Source organism: Anastrepha ludens, chromosome 2 (genome assembly GCF_028408465.1).
Source record: "Anastrepha ludens isolate Willacy chromosome 2, idAnaLude1.1, whole genome shotgun sequence".
NCBI classification, from domain to species: Eukaryota; Metazoa; Arthropoda; class Insecta; order Diptera; family Tephritidae; genus Anastrepha; species Anastrepha ludens.
In genome coordinates this window covers 142,729,316-142,746,470 of record NC_071498.1, presented here as the reverse complement: position 1 = coordinate 142,746,470, position 17,155 = coordinate 142,729,316, and the positions used below count along the sequence as shown (strand labels likewise).

Here is a 17,155-nt window from a genome sequence, read left to right as displayed (position 1 = left end):
GTAGTATTTACCGATTGTTATCCTCTAGCTCATTTAACGGTAAACCCAAGAAACAAGCTGTTTCGACAGGTTAGGCTCAGAGGGAGCGAGTTGCTAGGTGAATGGGTTTAAGAGAGCACGTGAATAGTTAGTATCGTACGGTGTACCTACACATGCCAGACATATATTGAGTATGTCGGGGCGATTCTGGATAGGTAGGCGTCTAACCTGTTACAATATCTAGACTGTAATAGAGCCAAAGTTACGCGAATCTTATGACGCAGCTGAAGCTCTTCGTCTGCAATGGTTGGTGGTTGAACTCCGATAACGACGTTTGAGGGTCGGGAGTTTAGGGAGATGATAAGAGTCTAGCGATGAATGCCGTATAATGTCTGTCTGTATGTATGTTAGGTCCAGTAGTCGCAGTTGTGAAGAATCCATGTTTCACTTTGAAGAATCAAAATGAATGCATCTATCGAATAGTAACCAAAGTGAACACATATTCGTATGTAGGTTTCTTGTCGCACTGCTTTTATTCAGCCTTTTTCATCAATTATTATATACATTTCGGCAATCCCAATATATAGGGTTTTTAAATAAGAGGTGTTATTTTGATATTCAAAGAAAAATTCTATTTTTTAATATAAATGATCGGATGTTTATCTCATTATAAAGAGGAAGGTATGCCGTTAATAGTGGAAAATAACAACAGGCAAATGACCACCACGACCACGCTTACAAGACAATATCCTTTTCATGAAATTTTCCATAACCGAATGGCAAAATGGCTGCCCTATGCCCTCGATAGCCTCACGAATTCCATCTTTGAAGTCTTGAATCGACCGTTGGCTGTTGGTGTAGACCTTTGACGTGGCTCCAAAGAAATATTTTCAAGGTGTTAAATCACAAGATCTCGGAGGCCAATTGCGATCACCTCTTCGAGAGATAACACGGTCAGAAAACGTTAGAAATAAAGTTCCGATATTTAAACATCTTCGTACAGTAAATAATTTTGTATCGCAGAGGCATGAAACTGACTCATAGACAAGATTTCGAGAAAATAAAAGCTGTCAGTCTTAGTCATAATAAAAATTAATTATCGCATACATCGTGGAAAGGTATTTCCGTTCAGCTTTGCCTTCAATTTTTCTCAGAGGGAGGCCTGTGGCGGTGAGACCGTTGCTAAAAATGGCTTTTGAATATTTAATCTCAGCAGTGGTGGTCGAAACTAGGATATACCGTCTCGCTCTAATGTTAATATTGGTCTTTTGCCATCAGCTTTCTTTTCGTACATCTCCTTGTCATTCGCCTCTCTTAGTTTTTAACCTGTTGTTTCTTCCTTAGTTGTTTCTTAAATTAATAGTTTAAAATGTCCGACTCATTATTAAGCTTTTATTGAGTGATGCCAATTTGTGCATCCTATAATTTACATACTTTATATAATATTATAAAGTAAATCCAATACTTTTTGCGTTAAAAAATAAGTGGCAACGCCATTAAATTTTTTTCTAATTTAATTATTATCAGTTATAATTTGCGTGATGCTTACATTTACTATTTATTTAATCTGTACCATTATTTACTTTTGCGCCTTAAGGATTAAGTGGCAACGCCATACAAAATAATTTTAATTAATGTTTTGTTAATTATTTTTATTTTTGCCACACGTATCCTAACCTCTAATTTAGTTTTAATTCAAATACTTTTTGCATTCAAAAATAAGTGGCAACGCCATTAAATTTTTTTTTTCTAATTCATTTATTATCAGTCATATTTTGCGTGGCACCTACATCTACTACTTATTTAATCTGTGCCATTTTTTAATTTTGCGTCTTAAGGGTTAGGTGGCAACGCCATACAAAAAAAATTTCAATTAATGTTTTGTGTATTATTCTTATTTTTGCTACATGTATACTAAACTCGAATTAAATTTTGTAATTAATTGAAGGTTTTCTTAAAACTATATGGCAACGCCATTAAAAATTTTCTTAGGGGAAACTTAACTGTGCGTTTACTGTGGTGCATAAAATTTGCAATTAATACATTTTTGTAATCAATTTTTGAATTTCCAAAAAAAAAAAAATAGATGGCAACAGCAGCTAAACGCTTTTTTTTATTGAAGATGTTTCAACAACTTTCATATGGCCTCTATGTTTATATTAATATAAAAATGTTTTATAAATTTGCAGCTGAAATGTGTCAAAAATTTGCAATAATATTCAGGTGGCAACGCTTAACAATTTTTTTTTGGAACAGATTTTTCTTAAAAATATTTTCTATGCTATAATACCTATTTCTATTTGTTATTAAACTACAATTTTCAAATATAAACAGGTGGCAACCCGCTATTAAAGTGAGTGTTATACACAGACCATCTACGACCTATAGGCTTTCGAGCCGTGAAAAAACAAGGTTAAGATCGGTACAGTAGTTTTGGGTGAAACGGAAAAAATTTTACAATTAAAAATTGAAAAAAAAAAAAAAATAGTAATCAATTTTTTTTCGATAGAATAAAATAAATTAAAAAACAAATAACTGGTGCGTACACTTCCGTTAGGTGTTTGGCGGCGCTTTTGTGGAGTGCGTACATTTTAAATAGTGAACGAATTTCTCTGCGAGTGAGCCTTTTCCTAACAGGTACTTTTCGAATGCTTTGTACTGAATTAACATCAAGGCACGTACGTAATAAAGCAAACGCTCAGTAGCGTCTAATAAAGTTTTGGTGCATTAAAGTTAACAAAGAAACAAAAAAAAATATTTAGTTTTAGATTTCATTTAGTTTCACTTAAATTCTTTGCTACTGGTTTGATATCTGAAGGCCTGCCTACCTGCCTTACTTTCACTTCGCAATGCCTAAGCCTAATTTTACGACGAGTGGTAACTATCGCATACAATTTTGTTATATTTTCGCATTATAAAATTATAACGTTGCCTTTTTTCTGGATGCAGTCAAGCGGTCACATTTCAATGCCATTGTGTTGGTTGTGATTAGCTTTTGTCGATAAGCGAAGCAATTTCGTAAGGAGTGGCTGTCGCTGGCAGATAATTAAATCCGCCCACGCGAAAACAACTGCACGAATATCAAAGCAACTAATTTCCACAGCCTTGACGCCTACTATATTCTCGCTTGAAGAGTAAATACTCATATATGCACGCTATTTTCACCACTTTCATCAACCTACCCGCTGTGATTGTTTTTCGTTTTTTTTTGGCTTATTTACATGAGCTCTTCCCACATGAGCTCTTGTCACAGCGATATTTAAGCGCAATCTACCCACCAACAGCCAGCAGGCAGCAGCTTCTTGACGCAATGTCAAGTGAGTGAATGTTACCAATTAATTTTCGATTGTCATTAAATCTGTATCATTAATTAGGTGCGCTCAACTATTGTCAATGCCAATCAGAGCAATAGTGAAAGCTTAAAAATAAAGATACAAAAAATGTAAATAAAAATGAGCTATCTAAAAATTAACTAAATAAATTTATAATTTGTTCGTCATTGAGTTTAGCCCTGCGGCAAATTCAAAAGTGTTTTCTTCATCCGTTCAGCGATGAGGCCAGAGTTGTAGATGAAATTTGAGGCGGCTTGAAAAACCTGTATAAATTGGACGCACAGTATTTAAAAAAAAAATTAAATTTGCTTCTGGAAATATCACTTCAAATAAAGTAAGGGAAAGTTTCGAACCTTTCCGGCATACGAACCTTTTTTGGATACGGTTGGATGAACAAAATTTAATACTCCTTTTGAGCTGCTGCTCTCCACTATTAAAAATACGAAGTTTCTATGCCCACATAGAGGTAATTATTTTAATTTTCTAATTTTTGGTGCAAAGCTGTGAAATATTGTACTTCTTTGCGACTTTTAATTTTTTCTCTCTAAGCTTAACAGTATTTTTCTTTCAACTATCACTACAATGTTTTTCCATCTATCTCTTTCTAGGCGAAACACTGCATGAGAAGCCAATGCATCCACAATAAAACTGCTCATCAAATTTCCAACTTTTGACTTTATCAGAGATCGCAGTAAGTGATTATTTTTCCTTATTTGTGATATAACAGGAATACGTGAATAAAAATGTTCTATCACAACTCTGTTCCCAAATAAAAAGTCGTGTCTAGAAGCATTCAGAGGCATCTCATAACAACATTTTTTTTTATATGGAGAAAATAGGCAACAGTGTCAAACAACAAGAAATAGCGCATCGCTTCAATAAGCTTTGTCTTATTTGTCTTGTTTGGTGGGTAGCTCTTCAGAAGGGCTACAACACCACTAAACTAGAGAGAGAGTGCAAAGAACTGCATGTGTGGGCATCACGGATGCTTGTAGAACATTTCCCACTGCTACCCTCAACGTCATTCTGCACTTACTTCCCGTGGATCTGCTAGTTAAATCCAGTGCTGCTCAGAGCGCTATTAGGTTGAAAGAGATTGGTCTCTGGAGGCAACTTACTGTAGGACATAGTAGCATTTTGAGACAGAACTCCCTTCTTTCTTTGTACTTCCTACTGATCTCTCCCGCAAACTTGGTTTTGAGGGCTGTGTTAAGGCTATCTTTCCGAGCAGGCAAGTTTGGAAAGAGGGGAGAGTCAGCACGGACATAAGTACCTCTGTTTTCACTGACGGACCCAAGATGGAATCTGGAGTGGGAGCGGGGGTTTTTTCTAAATCAGCCAACATTTCGGTCTCCTTTAAACTGCCGGAAACGAGCAGCGTTTTTCAAGCAGAGGTCTTCGCGATCCTGCAATCATGCAAAATACTTAGGGATCGTTGTTACGAGGGATACATTAATATTTTTTCCGATAGCCAAGCTGCGATCAAGACCCTATCGTCACCGTATTGCAGCTCTCTTCTGGTGAACTCCTCTAAGGAGGAACTCAAACGTCACGAACGTGCAGGAAATATTTTACTTATCTGGGTTCCTGGGCACAGGAATATAGAGGGAAAATGAAATTGCTGACGAGCTTGCCAGGAAGTGCTCGACAGAACCGGTTTCAGTTGTCCCCTTCTCAGACATTGTTAAAGGGAAACTGTCTCTTCGTGAGCTATTTCGACAACACTATGTCCTCCGTGCATAAGACATCAAAATGACACCATCAATTTTTTCTAATAGCTATCGTACTTGGCTGGCAATGGAGAAACCTCCGAGTGTATTTTGGCTATGGAAAAGCTCCTCATAGAAACCATCTACCGTTCGGAGTCAGCTTAAAACACAGGTCCCAACATTTGTGGAACAACTTCAGGACGCACACAACAAATACGAGGAGGAGCTCGGGCAATAATTACAGCTATGTTAATTTCATAGTCGAAAAAGGCGGATCAATAAAGGAAATAATTTTCTCTAATGATTCGTCAACTAACATGGAATTACATAGACAAATTACAGATGAACTCATTGAAATTTAATAACGAAAGAATAACTAATTAAAGTTCACCTCTCCGACCCCTGACGTTACCAGTTTTAAAAACAGCTCCCATTACTTTGAACTTGCCTGTATTTCTGTGTTACTTCGTTCGTTTAATGTCATTAATCTTTTATCTGCTTTATTTATTTTCATTTTATTTACCATTTTAGTTTTTATTCACCTTTGTTTACCTTTGTTTTTGCCATCGTTTTTTTATGTATTGCTTTTTTTTGCTTTTTCACGTACACAAAAATTTATCACTCCTGAAACACGAAATGTGAATAATACCAATTTTATTGTCGCTTGACCTTTACGAAATGAAAAGAATGACGAAAAAGTGAAAATGTGCGGGGCAAAAAAGAAAAAAATGGAACGAGAAAATACCAAACTAAGAAGTAAAAACAAATACTAAGACAATACGCGTACACACGAATAAAGGCGAACCTGATGAGTGCGAGAAAAGCCTACGTTATTAAATAAAATTCATTAAAGGTAGTGGAGGAGTGCAGGAAATGTTAGAATTGTGTGAGGAAATATAGGGTTAGGCATTTGAAGACTGCGTGTAGAGATTCTTAAAAAAAAAATCTATGTATTTAATATAAGTTGAAATCAAAGAAAAGAAGACGAAATATATGATGATGTCTAGACAAAATAAGCCAACAGCAGACAAACTGATATTTGGCGATTTTAGTTCAAAATCGTGGATGCTTTTACCCACTTGAGTAAAGACAACTCAACAAGTCTTGCCAACGATGAAAGAAGTCGAGCAGCTAAAATTCTAAGCAGTTCGCACTCGTCGCTAATGAAACTCTTCAAATCGAAACTGCTAAACAGACAATGCAAATTGATTCTGTACAAAACCGTAATAAGGTCAGTCTATAGAGATGAATCGCACTAGACAGACAGCAGCATACAAATAGGCGAGCAATGGATCGCGTAAAGGTCAAAATAAGAGAAATTTGCACCACTCAAAATCATAATTTTTTTATTTAGTAAAAAATGTATTCAAAAACATTATTGGGTGATTAACTTTGCGCCACCTAGTAGTCGCACTGTGCATTGTTTTCTTCAAGTCCACTTAAAGTTAAGCTTAGGTTGAATGTTGGGTGAGCTGGATTAGGGGGCATGCCAAGTAATTGTTGACGCTGTGCGTGCTTTCTATGCGGTTCAGTTTCTCACAGTTTCAATAAGTATAGAATTGTATTAAACTACTCAAATCTATATGAAACATAAACATGAATATCATTTTTTCAGTTAAGAAGTCATTCGATTTTGCGCAGAGTTTGACACAGCGCACCAGTCGTTTCTTTCTCGTATTAATTGGCACCAGGTGGACACATCAAGTGAAGCCAAGTACTTCTCCACCTGATCTTTCCAATGCAGAGGAAGCGTTTCTCTTCCTCTGCTACCATCAGCTGGCACCGCATCGAATACTTTCAGAGCCAGAGCATTTATATCCATTCGGACGACGTGATTCAGCCAACGAAACCGTTGGATCTTTATTCGCTGCGCTATGTCTGTGGCGTCGTAAAGCTCATACAGCTCATCGTTCCATCGTCTACTATACTCGCTGTTGCTAACGTTCAAATTTCCAAAAATCTTCCGCAGAATCTGTTTCTGAAACATTCCAAGCGTCGCTTCATTGGATGTTATCATTGTACACGATTTTGCGTCATACGTTGGGGCGGGCATGATGAGAGCCTTGTAGAGTGTTAATTTTGTTCGTCGGGAGAAAGTTTTACGACTCAGTTGCCTACTTAGTTCAAAGTAGCACTTGTTTGCAAGAGATATTCTTCTTTGGATTGCAAGCCTGACATTTTTGTCGGTGTTAATGCCGGTGCCTAAATAAACGAAGTCTCTTACCGGCCGCCGTCGCCGAATGGGTTGATGCGTGACTACCATTCTTAATTCGTAAAGAACGTTGACTCGAATCTCGGTCAAACATCAAAATGAAGAAAAAGTTTTTTCTAATAGCGGTCGCCCCTCGGCAGGCATTGGCAAGCCCCCGAGTGTATTTCTGCTGTGAAAAAGCTCCTCATAAAAAAATATCTACCGCTCGGGGTTGGTTTAAAACTATAGGTCTCTCCATTTTCTGAACAACATCAAGACGTACGCCACAAATAGAAGGAGGAGCTCGACCAAATATCCAAGAAAAGAATTTACGCACCAGCATAATCTCGTACACCCTCGAAATTATTAATGTCTACTACGACGTGTCTACAATTTGTACTGAAAATTAAATTTTTTTAATTTGCTCCTTGAAGAATGAAAAACAGTATTGCACATCTCCCAGTTTAGTATGGAAAGCTTAATTTGTTCAGTGACTCACGAGTTTCACGCAGCTTTTTGAGCACTACGCAAGTTTTGGGTAGTAGCTAGTCTCCGATAGAATCATTCACAAGACGGGAGCTTGTAAAGGTGTGGAATGACTCTCAGTGAATGCTGTTTAAGACCTGTCGATATCTTGTGTAGCGATTTTGTCAAGTCCCTAAGTGATCGTTACTTCAATTGGACTCTTGGGCTCTCAAATTATGCAATCAAACTTGATGTCCTAATACGTAGACTCCATTAAAATGATGCCAGAAGGCACTCGAAGTATGACTACTTGCGAGTTCTGACAGCTCTGGAGGTCTGTATTCTGTACTTCTTAAGCTTTAACCGCCGCACTTGCTTGCAGTTCTGTACATTCCTTGGGGCAGTGGTATCATAACTTGAGGTTCTTTATGGGCAGACATGCATATTAATCTTAAGGTCTAACTCCAGTTTGGTTTTCTTGAGTGAGCTAATTTGTCAGCCTGGCTTGGTGCATATTTTCATAGCGGCTGTTGCATTCAAATCGATAACTAAAAATTGTAGAGTAAAATTTTTCATGTTGCAAACATTTCTGAGTCCTGGTGGGGTTTGGTATAACAGAAACCTGCTACTCATATTTAGTAATTAAATCACTTTCCAAACTTCAAATATAATCACCCATTGCGCTACATGCCTACAAACAAGCAAGCGCGTGACACATCAATCTGGCTGTTTCTCTTCAAATTCCATTCATGCCATCTTTTCAACGAAGTTGTGTGCGTGTATTTGTTTTGTATTGGAAAAAAATGTATAAAATGTTGGTGACCTTTCGGAAATTTATTACTTAACTTAGTGGGCCATCATTAAATTTAAGGTGTTTTGCTTAATTACGAATTTTCGCGATTTCGCGGACCGGATGGACGAACGGAAGGAAGGAAGCATGTCAGAAAGGCTGGGTGATTGGTTGGGCGGGTTTAGTAGCTTGCTTGTTTGGCTAACAACTACAATGGTGGTTAGGTGGTCATTTGGTGGACGAATAATAGAATTGGGTGTGTGGGCGAATTTATAATGGCACAACACAGCCCAATACGGATGCATTGTTTTTGCTTTGGTTAAGTTGTCGGCAGGCACGCCATCAATCGCATAAATTTTCACATTGTGCTGGACGCTTTTGGGGGAAAGAATTAAAGAGAATTCAAGGGGATATTATTTGAGTTTGGTATTTAGTGGGCGAAGTTGTTGAATAAAAACGAAAACGCTGATAATTTGAAGTGCGATTGTACTTGAAAGTACATAGTTGGCTTAGTTTTTGGGTCTTCTTGACCATCACTTACAGATGACAGCTGTCAAGGGATGAAATTAAATTTATGAATTGTTAGGTTAAGTTAGGCTAGACTTTGGTGCTTTAAAAAAAGAATGTTTTCGCTGGATACAATTTCACATTGCGGTGCTAAAGAAAGATATCCCAATTCTACCCTACTTGCGCTTTTGGCGTATCCAATCAGCTCTTTCATTGAGATTGTACCTAAATTGACCGGATTTTCAAAGTATCAAAGCTCTGAAAATTATTTCTCAAAGTGCGTTCCTATCACATAGGAAATCTCGATTGCCCTCTACTTTTACCTTATCTTTACAGCTGATAAAGAAATCATTATGCACGTGATAGAGCCTTTGGTTTTTTGGATCTGCAAACTCGAAATGGTCAGTACGTAAGAAGTCATATATGTATTTGTTTTTGAGAGCCTTAGCAAGTTTGGACATCCTTCGCTATGGAAAATTATTCGAATGTGTCTGCATGGAAACGGTTTCTTCAGAAGAATTGTTTAACTCAGTCGGTCCATAAATAAAAAAATTGTAATTGGCGCGTACACTTCTGTTAGGTGTTTGGTTGAGCTTCTCCGTCTATTTGTGGCGTGTTTCTTGGTGCTGTTTCGCTATAAGAAAACCACTTTTTCTATCATTTTGCTGTTTCATGCACGGATATTCGAATCTACCTACTCCCGAATAGTTGTCGCGCACCAACCCATCTGGCTACGGCGGCCGATCCATGGCTTTTAAAAAATTTGCATGGGTTGTCGGAGCTTTAAATAACGAACATAGCTTAAGTCGGATTTACTTCACCGTGTGCGGGCTAGCTTTGGTCTGAGTTTAAATTTTCAGATCAGCTTCCGACAATATTGGATGGCATTGATCTGGACAACGTTTATTTTCAACAAGACGGCGCTACGTACAACACAGGAAACGAAACCATTGATCTTTTATGGGAAAAGTTTCCGGACCGAGTTATCTCTCGAAGATGTGATCGCAATTGGCCACCGAGATCTTGTGATTTAACACCTTGTGACTTTTTTCTTTGAAGCCACGTGAAAGAGAAGGTCTACTCAAAGAGATCTTGTCCGAGTTTAACAAAGTACGCCAGTCGTTTCTTTCATGAAAAAGGATTATAAGATTATAAATTATATATATTTATAAGATTATAATTATAAATATTTTGAGGGGGTTGTGGAATAATTCTGATAGAATTAGACTTTTGTATCAGATACCCCAAGGTTAGCTTAGCCAGATTGCTTGTTTGGTTTGATTTTCGTCCCATAAATAAGTTGCTAACCACTTGGATGTGTTTAAGAAAGTCACTAGCCCCTCCAGTGAGTCATTTTTCAATCAAACTTCCCAAGTCTTCAAAGAAATAATCGCGAAGATATTTGGCGCGGCTTTTTTGAAGTGTAGGATAGAGGAGGTGTTGCACTGACTCCATTTCTTCTTCATCTCCACAGCTTCTGCAGAAGTCATTGTGGGGTACACCCATATTACTGGCTAGAATGCCAATAGTGCGGCAGTTATCTGTTTCTGTTGTTATTAGTTGTTAATCTGTTGAATCCAAGCAGATATTTGGTCTTTTAATATTCAGTTAGTAGTCAGAGAACACGTTCTATTGGGTTTCGCCATTATGCTCAAGTCAATCGCAGTGTACAGTTCGTTTAGAGGAATGCTTATGCCCTCTACCACTCGCTGAAGCTCAATCTCAGAGCCTCATCCGCCTTTTCTTTTCGATCCTCTTCAGCATAATAAGTCCATGATTCACTTCCTCTTCAGTAGGTGAAAGGAGATGAGATTGAGAGTTATTTCTATAGTTAAAGGGTTTGGGTGCGATTGAAGTCTTATATTGAGGGATGTGGCAAGCTTTTTTATTTCTTTAGCTATTGTGAGAAATTTCAGATCACGATGTAACTAATATGAGTTTAGCGGTTGGGCAAGAGTTTCGTTTGAGTGTATAGGTAACTTGAGCAGATTTTGTCTCGTTAACTTTTATTTGCCAGTCTTTGAGTCAATGAGCTGTTTTATCAAGTATGTTTTGGAGTTGGGGGAAGTCATTTCGGGATGCGAGTCTACAGAGAGTAGGACGGTGTCATCTGCAAATGTTCCGACGATATTATACTCTGTGATTGGTAGATCTTGTGCAAGCAAGTCAAAGCAAGTAAAGTATTGCGTCCTTTATACTGTCTTGTGGTACGCCAGCTAAACATTCATAGAGTTCAGACTGTTCTTCGTTAATTTAACAGAGAAGTGTGGGCCTTTAAGTTAAATTTAATGTAATGACTAATGAGTAGAGGGAGTTTTATTTTGAGAGTAAGTCGTCATGCCAAACGTGGTCGAAGGCTTGAGATATGTCGAAATGAAGTCGAATTGATGATTTGGGATTAGTTTTCGGTTTCAATTATTGTCATCATTTTCTTTGTGCAATACTGAGTCTACAACGTGTGAGGTGGTGATAAGATTCCCATTTTTTCGGCGCTTTTTTCGGATGTAAGGATTATTCTTATTTCCATTGGAAAGGAGCGAAACCAGTTAATATTCAGGCATTGTAGACGAGTATATGCGCGTGGAAAGATATTTCTTTTTCGGGGAGGTGCTTGAGTACTGCTGCAGTAATTAGATCATATCCGGGGACGTTTTTGGTTTGAAGCTTTTTTATCGTTTCTTTCACTTCTTTTTTAGAAAATTTGCTTATGGCTGGGTCCATCTGGTCGATGAGTTCCAGGGTAGCTTTAACATTTTGAGCAGTGCTTGGTGAGAGTTCGATTTCTTGTGGTGTAAAGACTAGGAATAAATGACGAGCAAATGTATGAGCTTTTTCAAGATCCGATTTAGCCTACTTATTCTTTTCCATTTTGATGACTGACTGTGTTAAGGTGGGTTTTTTAAATTGCTGCTTTTTGCTGCTTTCCAAAGAGAGTATTCAGGGGATGGGGATGTATTGAGGTTACTAAGGTGATTTTGAAGTTTAATGATACGTTCTTTTTCAAAAAGCTTTTTGAATTCTTGTGCGAGCGAGTTCAGAGTTTTTTTTTCTTTTTCTTGCCTGGCGCTTTTCTTTTAGCCTTCCTTGAACCACTTGGGGCCATGAACATTCGGTTCGGCTGTTGCCATTCTTGAACCGCTGATGCTATTTAGGAAATATTGTTTTCCATTTGATTTCATTTTTGTCACTAATTACAGTATATTGCAAATATTGCGAAGTATTCGTTGAGCTTCAGAAGTAGATTCCTTCAGTTGAAGCAAATAATTAAAAATTCTCGCAAATAGCGAGACTTTGGCATCAAAATTTACACCTCTGACCGAGGATAAATTTATGAAGTAACACAAATTCATTAATGCGGCGGTGTTGATATTTAAAGAGGTAAACATTTTATATTTATCTATTTCGACTGACTCAGTCATCTATTGTAAAAAAACCGGTTTCATACTTTCATATCATTTGCGGACGAATCTGAACGACGATTTCTGAACCCGCAAAATCACGTACTCCTCATGCATCTGCCTAATATTTCCACACCAAGATATACAGACCATAATTTATTTTACCCCTCATTTCGTCTCACCACCACTGCAGTGACTTATGAGACTTGCATTGAGATTTGCATTTGGTTGCTTGATATTTAAAACAATACCGTTACAATGTACAGAACATTGTTGCATATTTCTTTGCGCAATTTTGTTATTTCACAGTGTCATAACAATAATGCAAACTCAAATCCCATGATGTGCAATAAAACTAGTGCCGCCTGCATATAATAAAGATATATCACCGTTTAGCATTCGTGTGCAGCAGAGGAGGAGCTGTAGAAGATGCGGATATGGTGTTGCAGCACACAGAATGATAACAGTTGCAACAAATTTCATGCTACCAAAGAGAAGTAAATGGGGTATTAAGCGAATTCTCATTTCTACATACATATACACGCGCGTACATAACGGAAAGATGGAAAATCCGTCGACGAACTTAACTGGAAGCGCCCAGGCAGCATATCATATCTCCCTTGGTTGGGAGAAGAGATTGTGGCAACGTGGTGTTGCTGACATTGCATATTGCAATTTATGCCACACCAAAAACGACTTAAGGAAATTATAGCACCAGCGAGATAGTATGAGAAGTCGCGGCAAGCAATACATGAAAATTGGAAATGACATAAAAAGCGGTAGCCGCAACAGTGTGACAACTATTTCAGTCACATAAATTCTTGGCGAAACAATTTATAAATCCTCTTATCTGCAGAGTGCAGTGACGCAGCGCCCAAGTTCACACATACATATACACACACCACAGTATCGTTTACTGGGCGCAATGTTGGTGTAAGAGCGCCAGCTTATGGTCGCTAACAGCGTTGAAAGTCAAGCGTAGGGAACAGGCAAGGGAGCGCACATACATACAAGTCTACAGGTATATGTATGTATGCACATTAGGTCGCACCAACTTCATTGCTAGCAGATTTGGATTCTATATTACGTTAAATTACTAGAAAGGAAGTCAACCAGAGCATTACTCTAAAGCAAATTTCGAGTCCTCTAATTTAAAAAAAATATATATCTATTTTTAGTTCATACGAAGTTAATGAGGAGACTAACATTTACTTAAGTGACAAAAGCTTTCAAGACCGGGATGTTTCCTTGTATGAACAAAGACGGTGGTGATCTGGTGACTGACATCCAGGGCGTGCTTAAATTATGGAGGGAACACTGATCGAATCTGTTAAATATGACGAGGTGCGAGGTTTCATGGCAGAAATACACTCGGAGGTTTGCCATTGCCAGCCGAGGGGCGACCGCTATTAGAAAAAGATTTTCCTTAATTTTGGTCTTTCACCGAGATTCGAACCTACATTCTCTCTATGAATTCCGAATGGTAGTCACGCACCAACCCATTCAGCTACGGTGGTCGCCGGCTAATCGCGGGACTAGTCTTCTAAATATCGCCTACAAGGTTCTAGCGAGCGTATTGTGTGAAAGGCTGAAGCCCACCGTCAATCAACTGATTGGTCCTTACAAGTGTGGCTTTAGACGAGGAATCCACAATCGATCAGATAATCACAATAGGTCAATTCTTGGAAAAAACCCATGAAAGAAGGAGCGACATGCACCATCTTTTTGGGAAGAACCCCTCCGAGCCGTTCGATAGTTTTCGAGTTTTTAGAGAGGGTGACTTCTATAACCTAATGATGGAAAATATCGTGCGAGCCGCAGAACTTAATCGTTCAGGCACAACTTTTTATAAGATCGTACAATTGTTAGTGTATGGCGATGATATTAACACCATCGGCCTCATAAACTGCGTTGTTAGTTATGCCTTTTCAGTATAAAGAGACAAATCGAATGGGTCTGGTGTTGAACGAGGACAAAGCGAAGTATCTCCTGCCATCAAACAAACAGTCGGCGCACTCGCGTATCGGCACCCACGTCACTTTTGAGAGTTATGCTTTCGAGTTATCCTTTTGTCGGATATAAAGCCTTAAACATCGGAACATATGACCCTCTCAGGCGGACAAAATTTGACCGATGGTAAGTGTTCATCCAAGGAAAGTTTCAAATTATGTTGTAATGGACTTTTTTCCAACAATTTTATACAGAATATGAATCTGCGGGAAATGATGTCGAAAAACAACAGTTTCATACAGGTTGACCCACCTTAATGTACATATGTTTAATTTTCCTCAGTAGTTCATGAAAAGAAATACTATACAAATAGATTTTCCGCGCTATTTTGACAACACCACGGCCCCCTTGATGGTACGAGTAACACAGCGACTTGCCTACCCCTAACCCATGAGAAAGTCTGTGGTAAACTCATTTATACTAAGTATAAGAATACACATACACACACACACACATACAATGAAGAGACTTAGGTGACGAAAATTTAGCGAAAAATGAAAAGCGAATAAAAAGCGCAAAATAAAAAGCAAAGAAATGAAAACTTTCTTAATGCCATTAAGAGAGCTGCGAGTCACTTAGGAGCTTGTGAAGAGCGCTGGGGGAGCGGTTGGAAATATATGCAGGAATAAATTATAAAACCGCAGTCGAGTGAACGAAGATGTTGAGTAAATGGAGGGGAGAGGGGTAAATAAAAGTGTTGGCATTTCGTGCTTGCATCTCTGCCTATATAAATGTGCACACATACAAATTTATTCATATGTATGCGAGAGTGTTACGACGAGTGTCTCGGCAAGGTTGTCGCCGCCAGTAATGCAGTCACAGTTCAGCGGCGATAAGATGAAAAAACAAAATATATATTGTATATATAAGTATATGTGTATGTAAGCATATTCCCAACGTCTTGCGGCAAAGCTAAATTAGAATTAAGGCACTGCAAGCGCCAGCTGCACTTAATTGCAAAGAAAAATACATTAAAATGAACCTCCTTTATTTTGCCCATGCACGCCCAGCGTGAAAAAGTGCTTTTAGCAACAAGAGGCTAGAGGCAAAATGCAGCGAATTTCTCAAATGAGAGTGAGCAAAATAAAAACTAAAAGAAATTGTTTTTAAAATATAACTTTGAATTGCACTGGGAAGTGTGCTGCGGTGTGTCACGGAAAATGGCATCAATTATGCTAAGAAATGTACGCAACGAAAGGGTGTATAAAAAAATATAAAAAAAAGAATTGTAACGATTTGTTTCAAAGTTTACAACAATGTTATCTTTTGTGTTTTTGTAACTTTTTCTTGACCTAGTTTCGATTTAATTTTTTTTCTTTAATGCAATACAATTTTTGGTTACAATGGTAACCAGAGTAAAACCCCTAACCAATGCCATCCCGAACTCACATCCTTGAGATCAGCAAATTCGAAAGGAAGCGATGAAAGTGGCGTACAGACTCAAGTTAAACGGTGTCTGGGGAAACGAAGAAAACACTGGCCACTATCAGATATGCCACCAGTTGTCGGGCAATGTTCTCGATGCCAGCGAACAATCGGGTGCCTTACGTTAGTTTCGGCAGGAAGTATGATATTTTTATCCCAGATAGAGATCAATGGTTAAGTTCAGAGAACCTATTCACGGGATTTCAGCACACTTTCTATACCGATGGATTCAAAATCCGTGGTAGTATTGGATCTGGATTGCACTTAACGCATACAGTAAGTACTCCTAAGCTACAGGACAGATGGCTTAGGTATTCTGAATGGAAGTTTATGACATCGTGTAGTATATTGGCTAATTGAGAAAGAGTGGCTGGGTAGTAGTATTGGAATTTGTAGTGACAGTCAAGCTGCACAGAGAGTCCTTTCTAATCCACGCTGCTCCTCGAAATTGGTCGATGAATGTTAGACAAAACTGTAGCAAAACACAACAAGGTTTATCTCATTTGGGAGCCTGGACATTTTCGTATTACAGGGAACGAGTTGACTGATAAACTGGTAAATAAAGACTCTGCAAGCGTGTCACTAGGCCCTAAACCCTTTCTGAGAGCCAATTCCGCATCGATTAAACTATGGATTGACGTTTTTATGAGATCTATCCATAGAAGCTGTTGGTCTCTTACAGAGTAACTAAGTGCTTTGTGAATGAACCAAAGAGGAAATTAGCGACTTTCCACCCAAAACTTAGTAGGAACCAGCTGAGAGTACTGGTCGACATAATCACAGGGCACAACGTCTGTGGCCAGCATATGACTACCATGGGAATCATTGGCGACACAATATGCTTATCCTGTCTTAAGAATGAGGCGACTGCAGAGCATTTTCTCTGTAGCTGTCCGGCGTTTTTTAGAATCAGATATAGGCTGTTGTCTTGCGATTTACTGAGTATAGATGAAGTTCATACTTTTTCCAAACACTCTTTGAATCCAAGGCATTTGCTGAAAAGTGACCGCAAACTATTTTTTTCGTTTCATCGTTTGCTCTTACCCACGACAAATCTAATCTAATCTAATGCAAAAGGTTTCTCACACTGAAAATTTTCAAAAAAACTGGTGCTATCGAGGATTGAAAAAGGGCTGACAGACCAGAAACTGGACGTTCTGTTGAAAATATTGCCGCTGTAGCTGCTGGGGTAATTAATAGCCGTATTTAAAAAACAATTGAAAAAGCGTGAAAGAATCTAAATTTTTAGCTGTTTTGTTCAAAATAAAAAATCTGAAATTGATCTACATAAAACATCTAAAATTTATTTTAAACAAAACAGCTACTAGCGTCTTTTGAAAGACTTTTTA

General features: G+C 38.2%; 1 protein-coding gene across 2 annotated transcripts in view; it reads left to right on the top strand.

Annotated features, from left to right (window-relative positions):
- Positions 1-3,917: 3,917 nt before the first annotated feature.
- Positions 3,918-17,155, top strand: part of LOC128855465 (acetylcholinesterase) — a 261,188-nt gene continuing 247,950 nt past the window's right edge. For both annotated transcript variants that reach the window (XM_054090392.1, XM_054090393.1), the window contains exon 1: positions 3,918-4,002. The gene's annotated coding sequence lies outside the window, so the exon portion shown is untranslated. The remainder of the gene's footprint in view (positions 4,003-17,155) is intronic.